Here is a 16,248-nt window from a genome sequence, read left to right as displayed (position 1 = left end):
ATTTAAATTCGAGATACCTCTTAGTTAGGGTAGCAAAATCCCACAATTTCTCGTTGAGGTCGAGAAGTTGGAGGTAAGAGTGCCATCTTATAGAAAGCTGATATTTAAAACTGGGTTGAAGTATAATTGTTTGTGCAAATCAAAGATAAAAAAGAAATGACATTTCAGGTTTATGTAAAATTATGGTTTGTTTGGCCCAAGACACTACACAGCCATGGATGGCCATACTTGGTGGAATTCTTTATTGTTTCATGATGGTTTTGCTCTTTTCCACCAAAGATCATTTTTACTCATGCAATTCACAAAGAAGGATATTCAATGTCTCATTATGTGAAAATTATTATGTGAAAGTGAGATAGAATGGGTAAAAGGTAGGTAAATTCCTGCTAAAATAGTAAAATTATGTATATAATGGAGCGTATCGCTGGCCTAGTTGATGCGTCATTTGTCACACCCCAACTTAAGGTGGAAATGCCGGGGAACGAACTGATTGTTCACAGCTCATAAGGTATTATCATGCAATTTAACAGGTTATAATATATAATTAATTTATTTTATAACAAATAGCATTTAAGTACATCAGGTATAAAGAATTTACGAAAACAAGATCAAATAATTTTTGAATAAGTTATAATCCTAAAAGTCATCTCTACGTGATCTTCATCTTGATAAACAATCTAACTTGATAACTTGCAAATGCATACAAAATAGTAGGTTTGTTAACACGAGGTTGAAGAGATATCACCAGTTTTGACACTAACAATAGTATATATAAGAAAACCACAAAGCTTTTGTTCGTGAATATAAACAATCAAACCATAACATGTAAATATTGCAAACAAATATTGATGTGTGGCTAAACCGGTGCCATGCGAATTAGGTGTGGGTTACCATGATAGAAAAACTGAGTTGTCTATGAAACAATTGTCATGCGATCAGATGCCGGCTACTACGACAAGATGTGATTATAATGATGGACCTCTTCGAATGCGATAAAATAAAAAAATAGCATGTAGCAAGTAGTCATTCAATTGATACACAACACAAATATTAACAATTTGCATTTGAGAATATAATACAATGTGTAAATTAATAGTTGGTACGCATAAGTCCCCAAAATATTGAAAATAAGTAAAAAAGGGAGTGAATTACTCACCCGATTAGATGAACAAAAGTCAAAGGATGGTGTGAGAAAGAAAAACTGTTAAACCCTTCGGGATCACCGACAAGGATTCCTAGTTAATAATTATAAGTTAATGTAATGACAAAGGAATTATGGTTTCGATGTGATTTTGAATTACGTTTATGATTAGAATGTTATGGATCGAACGATTTATTTCTACGGTTATTATTATTGCAAAAATTAGTATTATTGTTCATCATTTAATTAAAATAATCATTACTTTATTATTTATAAAAATCACCTTTTATACTAAATATAATAAACATATAATCAATATCATAAAAAAATTACTTTAAATAAATAAATATGAGTTGAGATATAATATAATAACAAATATTTAGATAGTTAATTATAATATATAATAATAAGATAAATATTTACATCGATAATTAAAACATGTAATATATATATATATATATATATATATTAAATAATTATAATACAAATGTTTAAGTAAATAATTAACATAAAATATATATTCCGGAATATTTAATGAAAATCTAATGGTAAAATATTGTAAATGTGTTTAACACGTTTATATTATTTTTGTTTAAAAATAATGCATATATATTATAATAATTATAAGAAATTTGTAAAGGCGTTCAACGACGAGAACCATCAATAATGGTGTCGGGTTTTAATAAAATAATGATGGTTTATTACTAATATATACATATAATATATATACACACACACACACATAAACGAAAGCTTGTAACGAGATTAATTGATAAGAAACGTAAACTCAGTGATATCGGTTTAATAAAACATGGTTTATTTTATATTCAATATTACTTATAAATAAATTTATAAACCATTTAATCAATTAAAACAATTAAAAAATAAATAAGAAAAACTGGTGTCACACCCCAACCTAAGGTGGAAATGTCGGGGCGTGAGCTGATTGCCATAGCTCTCAAAGTATTATCATACAATATTTAAATGATAATATCTATTAATTAAATTCCGTTATCAAATAGATCAAATTCAAACAAGTATATAATTCATACAACAATACAAATTTTATATTTCTTGATTAAAATATTCTTCCAACTAATTTCTTCACTAAGTCTTCACCAACCTGCAATAAATTTCTACGATAACCTACATATGCGTATAAAATAGAATTTTTTGTCAACAACACATGTTGAGTGAGTAAACACCAGTTTAAGACACAACAATAATAATATATAGTAACTAAAGAAAGATGCAAACTGTTCATGTGAGAATAAACAGTTAAGCCATAGCACATACACAAATAATCAACCATAAAGAAAGGGATCAACCAATCCATATAAATGGACATAGGTTACCAAGCAAGGACTAAACCGTTGCCATAAAAATGGACATCGGTTGCCGAAGCAAGCAAATTGCGTTCAAATAAAACAAGTAAGCAAATAGCAAGTTAAGCATAAACTGATATAAACACAAGGATTAACAATTGCGGTTTTGAATATTAGATAATAGTTAAATATATAAGATACGCACATATCCCAAAAAAGGTTTAAAAATAAGTAAAAAAATGGAGTGATTACTCACCTTAGCAATTAAGCAAGAGATAAACGAATGCGGTAAGAACGATAGTAACAAGAGTCACGCTCTTCAAAAGTTATTGACGAGAAATCCTAAGTAACAATAGTTGAGGAAAATAAATATAAATTCAACAACGAATCTAAAACTATAGATAGATATTCGGGACTTTGATGATCGAGTGTTCTTAACGTTTTAATATTACGTAATGTTATTATTAATTTTATTATCAAGGCTTTATATTAATTATTTAAAATACTTTAAAAAAATAAATAATCATAAAACCTTATAGTCTATAAAAATATTTGTTTGTTTCAATCTAAAAATATGTTTAATGTATTTATATATATATATATATATATATATATATATACATGGTTTAACCACGATTCGGAGAAGTGTTCGGTTGTTATGACGGTACATGTTAATATAATGATTAAAAATGTTTAAAAACAAAGAAAAAGAATACCACAAAAAGTGGCTGGAGGGGATTCGAACCCGCGTCTCCAGACCTACAACCAACACCCACAAGCATAATTAGTGATAGGGTTATTGAAGAGAAGATCAAAACGAATAGAACGATGTGTTTAATTACCTTTAATGATGCCTAATTGATATCTAATTGCTTTTTGAGTCAGGCCGACAGAAAAATCGAGTAGAAACATCACTTGTAGGTCTTCAAAATCCGATTAACATTAGGGGTTTGATTGCGCTTCTAAGAGGATTCTATCCATAGGTTTAATTGTGATTTGGTGGTCATTACATTGTATAATCATGAACTGGTTTTAGACGGGTTGTAATATTAGCAATACGTATATATTTGATCGTGTTTTCCTAATTATTTACGTCGGCTAGGCCGAATATAGTATGGAGAATCATGGACACGATTTAATTCCAAGTTTACATCGAAGCTTAAGGTGCAAGATACGTAAACGGGTCACGGTTGGGTTATTGGATTATGGATACGGGTTAAAGGGTTATGGTTTAAGATGATTATAATATAAAATCATTTAAATAAATTACAGTTTAGTCCCTCAAATATAAGTGTGGATTAAGAAATAGGTTAAAATATAGTTTTGGGTTAAAAACGTATATATTTCAAAGTTTATTTATATTTAATGAATAAATATAATAAGCAATTAAAATAAATTAGTAATTACTCGAATAACGTGATATTCCTTGGTAATATTTTCCGAATATAAAAACGGGTAAGGTAAATGGATAAAAACATTACTTGAAAAAACCCGAGTTGTTACAGTCTCCCCTATTTTATAGGGAATTTCGTCCCGAAATTAAAAGATATTATAACAAAAACATTAAAGTTTAAGGAAAAAAAATTTACATTAAAATTAAAAATTTATCATAGCACAGAACTTTGAATAGTTAAAACAACGCTCCAAATGCAAATCCAATAAGGGCACTTATATATAGGATGTACCAGTGGCGTATCCACCATGTCCTTATCATTTTTACATTTGTACCGTTATCTCAACCACTTTCAATTCTATAGTATGTCACACAATCTTACACATCATGATTTCCATGCGAGGACTTCAATAATTATGTTCCGGACCATAATTATTGTTATCGTCGGATGGTCCACATTACTCGTCCAATCGTGTGGATTTACAAAAAAAAAAACGTTTGAAAATACTATTTTTAAGAATAGAAATCCTTTAGGGAAGGGAGTTTTAAGTTAGACGTCTTTAAATAGACAAAATAGTTTTGTTATTTTAAATGGGGAATTTTATAAAACAACCATTCGATAATTTTTAAACTTTACTCGCGGGGCATAATAATAGAAAATCTTATTAGTACTTTAATAATTCATAAAAACGTTAATTCAAAATTTATTAAATAGACGATATAAGGAAGAAAAGTCAAATTCAAGTAAGATACAACACGAAGTGCGGCAAAGTCTTCTAGTAGTTTAAATCTTCAGTTGCGCATTACTTGGAACCTTGAAACTTAAGCGACGTGGGTGATTTGATCCATGAGGGGTTGAGCAGTCATGGTAGATTGATTTGGCATCGCCTGGATAACTGGAGCTTGAACGGTTTGCAAGAGGGTTGCTTGATTGGAGTAGGTTTGGACTTGATGGGTAAGCTAGTAGGGTGTAATTATAGTTTGGACTTGATTGGCATGGAAAATCTGAGGGCACATATCGCTGAGAGGACTAGGGTCTCCTGAAGGTTAGCAAGCACCGGTAGTAGGAGCATCAGATTGAGCATGAGGGGCATGTTGTTGCAGGACGACTTGTGCATTAGGCGGTGTAGGGCAAGTATATGCAAGGATGATCGAAGCGATTACATTGGGTGCAAAAAGGACATGAGGATTGAGTCGAATGATGAAAGTACTAGCGGGGCATAACGAGTGAATAACGATGGAAAGTTTCTTGCTCGGGATACTTTGATTTTGTCGAGGTTGATGATTGATTTGATTAGCAACATAGTTTTTATGATTAGACTTGCGCTTGTTGTTGTTGTTGTTGCGAGGATGATTAGGGGTAAATGAATTTAAAATTTCAATCAACGAAGTTAATGAAGAAGTTCGAAGTTGTTGTATTAATGCTTTAAATTTAAGTTTATATTTTAGAGGTTGTAGCAGTTAACTCCTTGGCTATACACGCGGTGTTCATGAGAACTAGACTATTGATTTCTAGTTTCCTAGTCCGATTCCAACTTTTGGTTTCACATCCTCTATTTATTAAGGTAAATTAATTGTTTATATGCCTACATCTACATCTGTAATTAAAGATTGCTAATAGCAGTTAATAACATAATTACTTATGGTTGTAATTTGTTATTGCTTTTTTTTTTTGGTAGATTGAATCAATAATATGACTGAAGCTGGAATACTTGAATCGATCTGATTTTTTTAATTTTTGTCTTTAATGTACATGTATGTTTATTTCTTTTTTGCTTACTGTCTTTTGTCTCTTTTTGATCATTGTTTATTTGCCTATTGTCTCTCGCTGAACTTTTAGGAGCATGACAAAATCAATACAAAAACTTACCATATTATATTGCTCCAAATTGGATCTCATCATAATTTAAAAATCTGATCTCTGGTGCCTATTTTAACTAAACAAACATCCTAAACTTACCTACATACACATTTCACAACATTAACATTCTTGTTTCATACAACATTCTCCTTGAAATTGTAAGGCCCCGTTACCGGTAGCCCTACTTTCGTGTTGGATTTACTCATAAACGCAGTTATAAATATCAGAGTTAATTAAAACATTCGCGGAACATTAAAAACATTCAAACCATTACATTCCATAACCATAATTCTTGTCTTATCGGGCATTCATAGTCATTTAAAAACAAAACATAGTATTTTAAAATAAAACATCATAGCAAAATCTTCAGATGCCAGCTTCGTCCAACTCTGCCATGTGTCCTCCTCAAGCTACCTGCCTCATTCTACTCACCTGCGTGCATACTAAAAGTCAGCTACGCTGAGTGAGTTCTAGTTAATCACATAATCATACAATACCTTCTTACATTTCATACTTAACCTCTTAACTTTCTTTCACACACACATAAGTTCATATACTTTCATTCTTACCTTCATACTTTCTTTACATACATAATCATACGTTTTAAAGAGCCTTTCGTCCTATAACCTCACAGATATTATAAGGGTTTGGTCCCTAACATCATAGATATTATAAGGGTTTGGTCCCTAACATCACAGATATTATAAGGGTCAGGTCCCTAACATCGCAGATATTATTAGGGTCTGGTCCCTTTGTTTCGTGTAACTGTACCATACCTATTCATACATCCTTTCCTTGACAATACGTACAATCTCCAAAGAGCGTTCACGTACCATCATCATAACAAACATACATTATGCATACATCATATATTCATACATACATCATATCTCTCATCATACTTATCAATCATATCTTAACTACCACCTGACGGTTCATGCAATATCCGAAGATCGTTCACGCACCGTCAAGCAATCATCATACATAAATCATACAAGGCATACACTTATCACTTAAGATAAGTGTATTAACTATCACATCGAGTATGCACACAGCCCCGAAAACATAACAAGGAAGTGGGGCTAGAAACTCACCTGAATCCTGTTACGCTCTCCGTAATCGTTATTCCCTTCTTGAGTTGTGCACGGCTAACTGTATAATATTTACACGTATCAATTAACTACTACTACTCATGTTGTATTTCTATCTTTATATAACCCACAACGAATGGGGGTCCGGGGGCAGCGCCCCTGGCAGCGGGGTCTAGGGGCGGCAGCCCCTAGTAGGGTCCAAGGGCAGAGCCCCTGGCTAGGGTCGAGCTGCCAGGTCAGCTTGGAAAAATTTTATTTCCATTAACTGTCTTAACACATTTTTCATTAGGTTTTTAATTTATTTTCCAATTTGCTAACTCCAGCGAACTTATCATTAAGCGAACTTAACAATAAGCGAACTTAACATTAAGCGAACTTACTGTAAGCGAACTTAGTGTTAAGCGAACTTAACATCAAGCGAACATAACATTAAGCGAACTTACTGTAAGCGAACTTACTGTTAAGCGAACTTAACATTAAACGAACTTATCACCAGGCGAAGTTAATCATAGGCGAACTTGTCAATAAGCGAAGTTATCAGTTAGGCGAACTTGCTTGCAAGCGAAGTTAAGCTTGCAGGCGAAGTTAGACATCAGCGAACTTGGGGTCCAGCGAAGTTAATCATAGGCGAACTTGTCAACAAGCAAAATTATCAGTTAGGCGAACTTGCGTGCAAGCGAAGTTAAGCTTGCAGGCGAAGTTATGGCTGGGCGAACTTAGCTTGCAGGCGAAGTTGCCCAGCTGTGCCTCTGTTCAATCTTAATCCCCCAAAATCATCATCGTTTTACTGAGAAATCCATGGGCATGGTATTTGACTAACCCGCGATCATTCCTATGGTCGTTTTTGGATAAGATTTGACCCGAAAACACGTAAAGTTTGGACCTTTAATTTCATGAACGTTCAATACAAGATCTACGGTTTATCTTAAACAAACCGTGCATGTTTATGGGTTTACTAGGTTCGTCCTAGAATCAAGTTCGCTACTTTACGTTTCGTTTAGACCCGATCTATCACCGTTTCAAGCTTCAAGGCTAAACGTTCAATAAAACGTAAACTTTAAAGGTCAAGAACATACCTTTTGTGCTCGTTCGATCTTGGTTAGCTTGTTTAGGAACTCTAGATCTCGTATCTATCTTGAATCGTGTGTGCTTGCTCGGACATCACCTCTCTTTCTCTTGGCCGAAATATGGTGGTGTGTGTTTTTGAATGTGTAGAGATTTGGATGGATATAAATGAGGGTTTAGGGTTTTAGGTTGGTTTAAGAGGGTATTTATACCCCTTGAAGCCCATGGACCTAAAGCCCATTACCACTTAGTCCACCTTAATTAATCTAAGTCCATGATCCGTTCTTAACTCGATATTAATTAATTAATAACGCGAAATCACTAAACGTAACATTCTTTATTCAATATTATAAAATTTAGGATGTTACAGAAATGAGTCTAGTAACTAAACAAGAAAACGACGCAACGATCAGATGTGAAGCATTGGTTTACAAACTAATCTATGCTGGTTTTAGTAGTGCTGCATTAAGATGTGCCTTACAACTCGACATTGCTGGCATAATTAACAGTCATGCTGGGCCAACTACCTTGTCTCAAATCGCAGATGGGATCGACTCTCCATCACCAAATGTGGACGGACTCTCACTTCTCATGCGGTTCTTGGTCCACAATCGAGTATTTGATGAGGTGCATCAACCAGGGCGTGAAGAACCACTCTACTCTCTAAATGAGTGTTCTAAATTTCTCTTAAAAGATACGAGGAATACCCTTGCACCATTAATATTACTGGCACAGACCCCCTTATGTTTTCATCTTTTTATAACCTGAATCAATCCATTCAAGAGGGCGGTACAGCAGCATTCAAAACATATGGAATGGAGATGTGGGATCTTTTTTCTCAAAATCCAGAGGCCAATAAGAGCTTCAATGAAGCAATGGTATGTGCATCAAGGCTAGAAATCGACGCTATCCTGTCCGCTTACGATTTTGGTAGTCTAAAAGGAACTTTGGTTGATGTTGGGGGTGGCTTCGGGTCAACACTAAATGAGATTGTGACCAAATATCCGCATCTTAAAGGTATTAATTTCGACTTGCCTCATGTTATTTCATCTGCACTGTCATACAAAGGAATCAGCCATGTTGGAGGTGACATGTTTACATCCATTCCCCATGCAGAATCCTTCTTTATCAAGGTACTACTCTTTCCCAGCCTGCTATAAAACCGAGTTCAATAATTGATTTGGTTTTGTATTTTTATGTTGAGATCAGTTAACATGCATATGTTTCAGTTTATCATTTTAATGCTTGACTGGTGTTTAAGACAACAAGCCGGTACAGACTTTTAAAAGTTGTAATGTTGAAATTCCAGAATTATGCATTATTAATTAACAATTTTTATGAATACACTATAGTTACAAAAGAAATATAACAAAATAATATTGTTTAAATGTGATAATTATATACCAATAATATATTCTGTCCAATATCATGGATGCAGTCAACATTGCATAACTGGGGTGATGACAAGTGTGTCCAGGTTCTTAAAAATTGTCGAGAGTCCATCACCGAAAGAACCGGGAAAGTTATTATAGCAGATAATGTCCTAATTCCTAGAGGTGATGACGTCTTTGATGATGTGCGTATTAATCAAGACATAATAATGCTAGCGTGGTTTCCTGGAGGGAGAGAAAGGACGGAAGCTGACTGGAAGAGGATTCTGGAAGAAGCGGGGTTCCACCGTTACAATTTCATCAAGATTCCTGCAATCGTATCAATTATTGAATGTTACATGGAGTGATGCCAATGAGTTAACATCAAGTATTACTTTGCAAAACATGTTCCAGTACTCAATGTTATGTTCTATGAAGAAGTAACTACAAACTTTGCAATTCCTATTTGGGTACTCTGTAGATCTACTCTAATGTGTATCTTTTTTACTTTTTCCGCATGCATATTTAAGGCTTAATGAACTTATTGCTTTTCATTTTGGTTTTCATTTTAATTTACTAAATATGGACATTTAAGCTATGAAGCATTTAATCGTTTGTGTTAATGTAACTTGGTTAATTTGTATAAAAATTATTAAAAAAAATTAATATTTTCCGCCAAATATAAAATGTATTTTTCACAAAATTTGGAAATAAATATTTATACGTAGCTAAGGTTACTTTCTTCTTTCCTGATGCATAGTAATTAACTAGTGGGGACTCTAAGGGACCAACACCAGTTCGCACATCTCTGCGTTACATGAACAATGAGTGCACTGTAGCGCTTTGATGACACACTTTGTGTGCCAGGTCTATATGCAAAAGTTATGAGTGCGCAAAGAGTGCAGGCAGGCAAGTGCGGATGGGTCTAACGCGTTACTGATATGGCGCAAAAATGAGTGATGTATAAGTACGCCTTGTGTTATTTAGGGTGGGTGCTACTTGGGCTTGTGTGGTCTGGGTAGGCTTTGTTGCATGTGACTAGCATGACTTGTCTAGATCGGAAGCACGTTGTGGTGTAGCTGGTATGGTGTGGATCGAGATATTTCATATGGAATTCATTAATAAAGTAATGAAAATTGATATATCCTATATGTTAACCCTACCAGCTATTTATATGAAAAAAATAAAAAATAACTCCTCTGTAAGTCCCGAATCTGGATCACTACAATATGATATCAACCAAACAAGTATTGGTGCGGAATACCAATGCTCGGTGATTCAAGAACACGAGAAATAACAAGTAAACTAACACGGAATTGCTTCAAAATACACGTATATATATTGAATACGTCGGGTGCTTAAGCACTTACAATACTTGATAATAATAAGAAACACCTCTATATATATGGACAACAACCAAGGCCGGCCCAAACAATACCAAGCCCACTGAGAACACATAAGTGTTCTCGGTTTACATGTGCACCCAAACCCAAGCCCAAATACTAATCAAATAAGCTCAAACCATAAAACTAGGCCCAACAATCTCCCCCTTAGTTTGTAGCTTTACTCGTCTTCCATGTAATCAATATCTGCATCTTTCAATCCTCCAGCCCAAAACTTGTTATTGATGATCGATGCCACCATGCTTGTGTATTCTTTGGCGGCTATTTCGAAAATTCCATCAGCAACAATCTGATGCGTGCTGAGTGTCTTGATATCTTTCTCATGAAATTTCAACAAGTCCTTAGGGTCAACAAAGCGATATTGACCTTTCCCCTTTTGTAGTTTGACAATAGCTGTGGCAGTCAAATGGTCGTAGAACCAGAATCTCATGTTATCCAATGTACAATCGGGAATGGCACCTGGTACTGGAATGTAAGTAGCTTTCTTTGTGGGAGGCCACATTACGTTTACCATAGTTTTCCCAGTTCTTGGATCCAGGGCTCCCTTGGCTTTCTTCAAGAAGGAATCGGCGATATGCATGTGTGGAAAGCCTCTATCAACCTGACGCTTCAGAAAATTGAAAAAATCTGTTCCTCTTTTGTCATTTGTTGGATTGGTGAATGGAGCATTTATCAAGTCACTCAAATCAACCTTGGTCCAAGAACTAAAATCCTTCATCTTCTTATAATACTCCATTGTCCCTGAATTTCTCTTAACCCACCACATGTTCTTATCTGCATCATAACCCCAAGATAAGACTCCAGATCGATCACCATATTTATCAGAAAAACCCTTTTGAAGAGTAACAACATATCTCTCTGGACGATCTGAAGACATAACATTCTGATCAGAGTTCTTCATTACCAGCAGTTTATTCTTTCCTTTTTCAAGCAGTTTCTTCTTAATTCTGTCAGATTTTTCTTTTGAGACCGATGGTGCATTCAAATACTGGTTTAGAGAATCTGATTCTTCTTGTCGACTAACACCAAGGTTATCGTCTGGATGAGCATTAGAATCTTTGTCTTGATCAGTAGTTGGAGCTCGATGTACCATATCTTCATTACTTTTGAATTCATCTCTGAACTTCTGAAATAGCCTTTGTTGGAGATCGAGATACATAGCTGTAAGCCCTCCCATTCCGGATTGAAATTATTTAATCTTGGAGTCTATCTAAATTATTGGCCTCAAGCTCCTGAATACGAACATCCTTGATTACCGAATCTTGCTCGAGTTCAAAGACTCGACGCTGTAGTGCCTGAACATCCACAGGAGCATTTTCGAGAACCACTCTTTTTCCCTTGTTCTGAAGATAGGTTTCTTGCATGGCTAGAATTTGAGCAATCTTTCAGAAACACCAGAACTTGACTGACCTTGATCAAATTGGTCGGCTGAACTAGATGGAAAATCTTCAGCATCAGTGTGCGGAATCTCTGCTTCAAAATCAAAATCATTACCAAAGTCATACGAAGGAATTACTCATGTTGGAGGTGACATGTTTACATCAATTCCCCATGCAGAATCCTTCTTTATCAAGGTACTACTTACTCTTTCTCTGCTATAAAACGGAGTTAAATAATTAATTTGGTTTTGTGTTTCTATGTTGAGATACAGTTAATTAGCAGGCAAATGCTTCAGTTTATTATAACTAGGTACATTTTAATGGTTGACTGGTTTTGAAGATAACAATTGGCCGGTACAAACTTTTAAAAGTTATACTGTTGGAATTCCGTGTCCCTCAAGTATTATGCATTATTAATCAACACTTTGTATGAATACACTATAATTACAAAAGAATGCAATAAAATAATATTTTTTAACTGTGTTAATTATATGCCGGTAAATCCTAGCTAATATATATACTGTCTAATATCATGAATGCAGTCAACATTGCATAACTGGGGTGATGACAAGTGTGTACAGATTCTTAAAAATTGTCGAGAATCCATCACCGAAAGAACTGGGAAAGTTATTATAGCAGATAATATCATAATTCCTGGAGGTGATGATGTCTTTGATGATGCGCGTATTAATCAAGACATAATAATGCTAGCATTGTTTGCTGGAGGGAGAGAAAGGACGGAAGTTGACTGGAAGAGGATTTTGAAAGAAGCAGGGTTCCACCGTTACAATTTCATCAAGATTCCTGCAATCGTATCAATTATTGAATGTTATATGGAATGATGCCAATGAGTTAACATCAAATATTACTTGATTGTTGTTGCGGTATCGTCTTACCTACACTCTAAAGTATATTTATTAAGTCTTCTTATACTTTTGTTGTTTTGTTGTTGTTTGAATGATCCAGCAGGATTCCTTCTATTTGCAAATCATTTTCCAGTACTCAATGTTTGTTGAATATGGATTATGTTCTATGAAGAAGTAACTACGAATTTTGTAATTCAATTTTTGTAGATCTACTCTAATGTGTATTTCTTTTACTTTAAATCTTTCCGCATGGATATGTAAGGCTTTATGAACTTATTGCTTTTCATTTTGGTTATCATTTTAATTTACTAAATATGAACTTTTAAGCAATGAAGCATTTAATTGTTTGTGTTACTGTAACTTGGTTAAATTGTATATAAATTATCAAAAAATAAATATTTTCCGCCAAATATAAAATGTATTTATCACAAAATTTGGACAAATATATTTATATGTAGCTAACGTTACTTAGATTTTCTTTCTTTATACATAGTAAGTAGTGGGGACTCTAAAGGGCCGACACCAGTTCGCACATGTCTGCGTGACATGGACGATGAGTGCACCATAGCGCTTTGATGACACACTTTGTGTACTACCTAAAAATCACTTTTACGTTTTTACGTGGTGTGCCAGGTCCATATAGTGGGTAAGCCCAAAGGACACCCCTAGCTCTCATGTCCAAATTCTCATCGTTGTCCAGTGAAATCAACAGTCGATGGGCTTTGAAAAGTAAAAAGACATAACTTAAAATCACTTTGGATCCAAATCCCTTTTAGGATTTAATTAATATGGTTGCACTTTACAATTATTTAAATTCGAGATACCTCTTAGTTAGGGTAGCAAAATCCCACAATTTCTCGTTGAGGTCGAGAAGTTGGAGGTAAGAGTGCCATCTTATAGAAACCTGATATTTAAAACTGGGTTGAAGTATAATTGTTTGTGCAAATCAAAGATAAAAAAGAAATGACATTTCAGGTTTATGTAAAATTATGGTTTGTTTGGCCCAAGACACTACACAGCCATGGATGGCCATACTTGGTGGAATTCTTTATTGTTTCATGATGGTTTTGCTCTTTTCCACCAAAGATCATTTTTACTCATGCAATTCACAAAGAAGGATATTCAATGTCTCATTATGTGAAAATTATTATGTGAAAGTGAGATAGAATGGGTAAAAGGTAGGTATATTCCTGCTAAAATAGTAAAATTATGTATATAATGGAGCGTATCACTGGCCTAGTTGGTGCGTCATTTGTCACACCCCAACTTAAGGTGGAAATGTCGGGGCGCGAACTGATTGTTCACAGCTCATAAGGTATTATCATGCAATTTAACAGGTTATAATATATAATTAATTTATTTTATAACAAATAGCATTTAAGTACATCAAGTATAAAGAATTTACAAAAACAAGATCAAATAATTCTTGAATAAGTTATAATCCTAAAAGTCATCTCTACGTGATCTTCATCTTGATAAACAATCTAACTTGATAACTTGCAAATGCATACAAAATAGTAGGTTTGTTAACACGAGGTTGAAGAGATATCACCAGTTTTGACACTAACAATAGTATATATAAGAAAACCACAAAGCTTTTGTTCGTGAATATAAACAATCAAACCATAACATGTAAATATTGCAAACAAATATTGATGTGTGGCTAAACCGGTGCCATGCAAATTGGGTTTGGGTTACCATGATAGAAAAACTGAGTTGTCTATGAAACAATTGTCATGCGATCAGATGCCGGCCACTACGACAAGATGTGATTATAATGATGGACCTCTTCGAATGCGATAAAATAAAAAAATAGCATGTAGCAAGTAGTCATTCAATTGATACACAACACAAATATTAACAATTTGCATTTGAGAATATAATACAATGTGTAAATTAATAGTTGGTACGCATAAGTCCCCAAAATGTTGAAAACAAGTAAAAAAGGGAGTGAATTACTCACCCGATTAGATGAACAAAAGTCAAAGGATGGTGTGAGAAAGTAAACTGTTAAACCCTTCGGGATCACCGACAAGGATTCCTAGTTAATAATTATAAGTTAATGTAATGACAAAGGAATTATGGTTTCGATGTGATTTTGAATTACGTTTATGATTAGAATGTTATGGATCGAACGATTTATTTCTACGGTTATTATTATTGCAAAAATTAGTATTATTGTTCATCATTTAATTAAAATAATCATTACTTTATTATTTATAAAAATCACCTTTTATACTAAATATAATAAACATATAATCAATATCATAAAAAAATTACTTTAAATAAATAAATATGAGTTGAGATATAATATAATAACAAATATTTAGATAGTTAATTATAATATATAATAATAAGATAAATATTTACATCGATAATTAAAACATGTAATATATATATATATATATATATATATATTAAATAATTATAATACAAACGTTTAAGTAAATAATTAACATAAAATATATATTCTGGAATATTTAATGAAAATCTAATGGTAAAATATTGTAAATGTGTTTAACACGTTTATATTATTTTTGTTTAAAAATAATGCATATATATTATAATAATTATAAGAAATTTGTAAAGGCGTTCAACGACGAGAACCATCAATAATGGTGTCGGGTTTTAATAAAATAATGATGGTTTATTATTAATATATACATATAATATATATATATACACACACACACATAAACGAAAGCTTGTAACGAGATTAATTGATAAGAAACGTAAACTCAGTGATATCTGTTTAATAAAACATCGTTTATTTTATATTCAATATTACTTATAAATAAATTTATAAACCATTTAATCAACTAAAACAACTAAAAAATAAATAAGAAAAACTGGTGTCACACCCCAACCTAAGGCGGAAATGTCGGGGCGTGAGCTGATTGCCATAGCTCTCAAAGTATTATCATACAATATTTAAATGATAATATCTATTAATTAAATTGAGTTATCAAATAGATCAAATACAAACAAGTATATAATTCATACAACAATACAAATTTTATATTTCTTGATTAAAATATTCTTCCAACTAATTTCTTCACTAAGTCTTCACCAACCAGCAATAAATTTCTACGATAACCTACATATGCGTATAAAATAGAATTTTTTGTCAACAACACATGTTGAGTGAGTTAACACCAGTTTAAGACACAACAATAATAATATATAGTAACTAAAGAAAGATGCAAACTGTTCATGTGAGAATAAACAGTTAAGCCATAGCACATACACAAATAATCAACCATAAAGAAAGGGATCAACCAATCCATATAAATGGACATAGGTTACCAAGCAAGGACTAAACCGTTGCCATAAAAATGGACATCGGTTGCCGAA

Source organism: Bidens hawaiensis, unplaced genomic scaffold (assembly GCF_021521415.1).
Source record: "Bidens hawaiensis isolate Kalapana, Puna unplaced genomic scaffold, B.hawaiensis_p1.1 tig00033541_1, whole genome shotgun sequence".
Classification (NCBI taxonomy): domain Eukaryota; kingdom Viridiplantae; phylum Streptophyta; class Magnoliopsida; order Asterales; family Asteraceae; genus Bidens; species Bidens hawaiensis.
The sequence above is the reverse complement of the archived record's forward strand: the minus strand, read 5'-3'. Positions refer to the sequence as shown.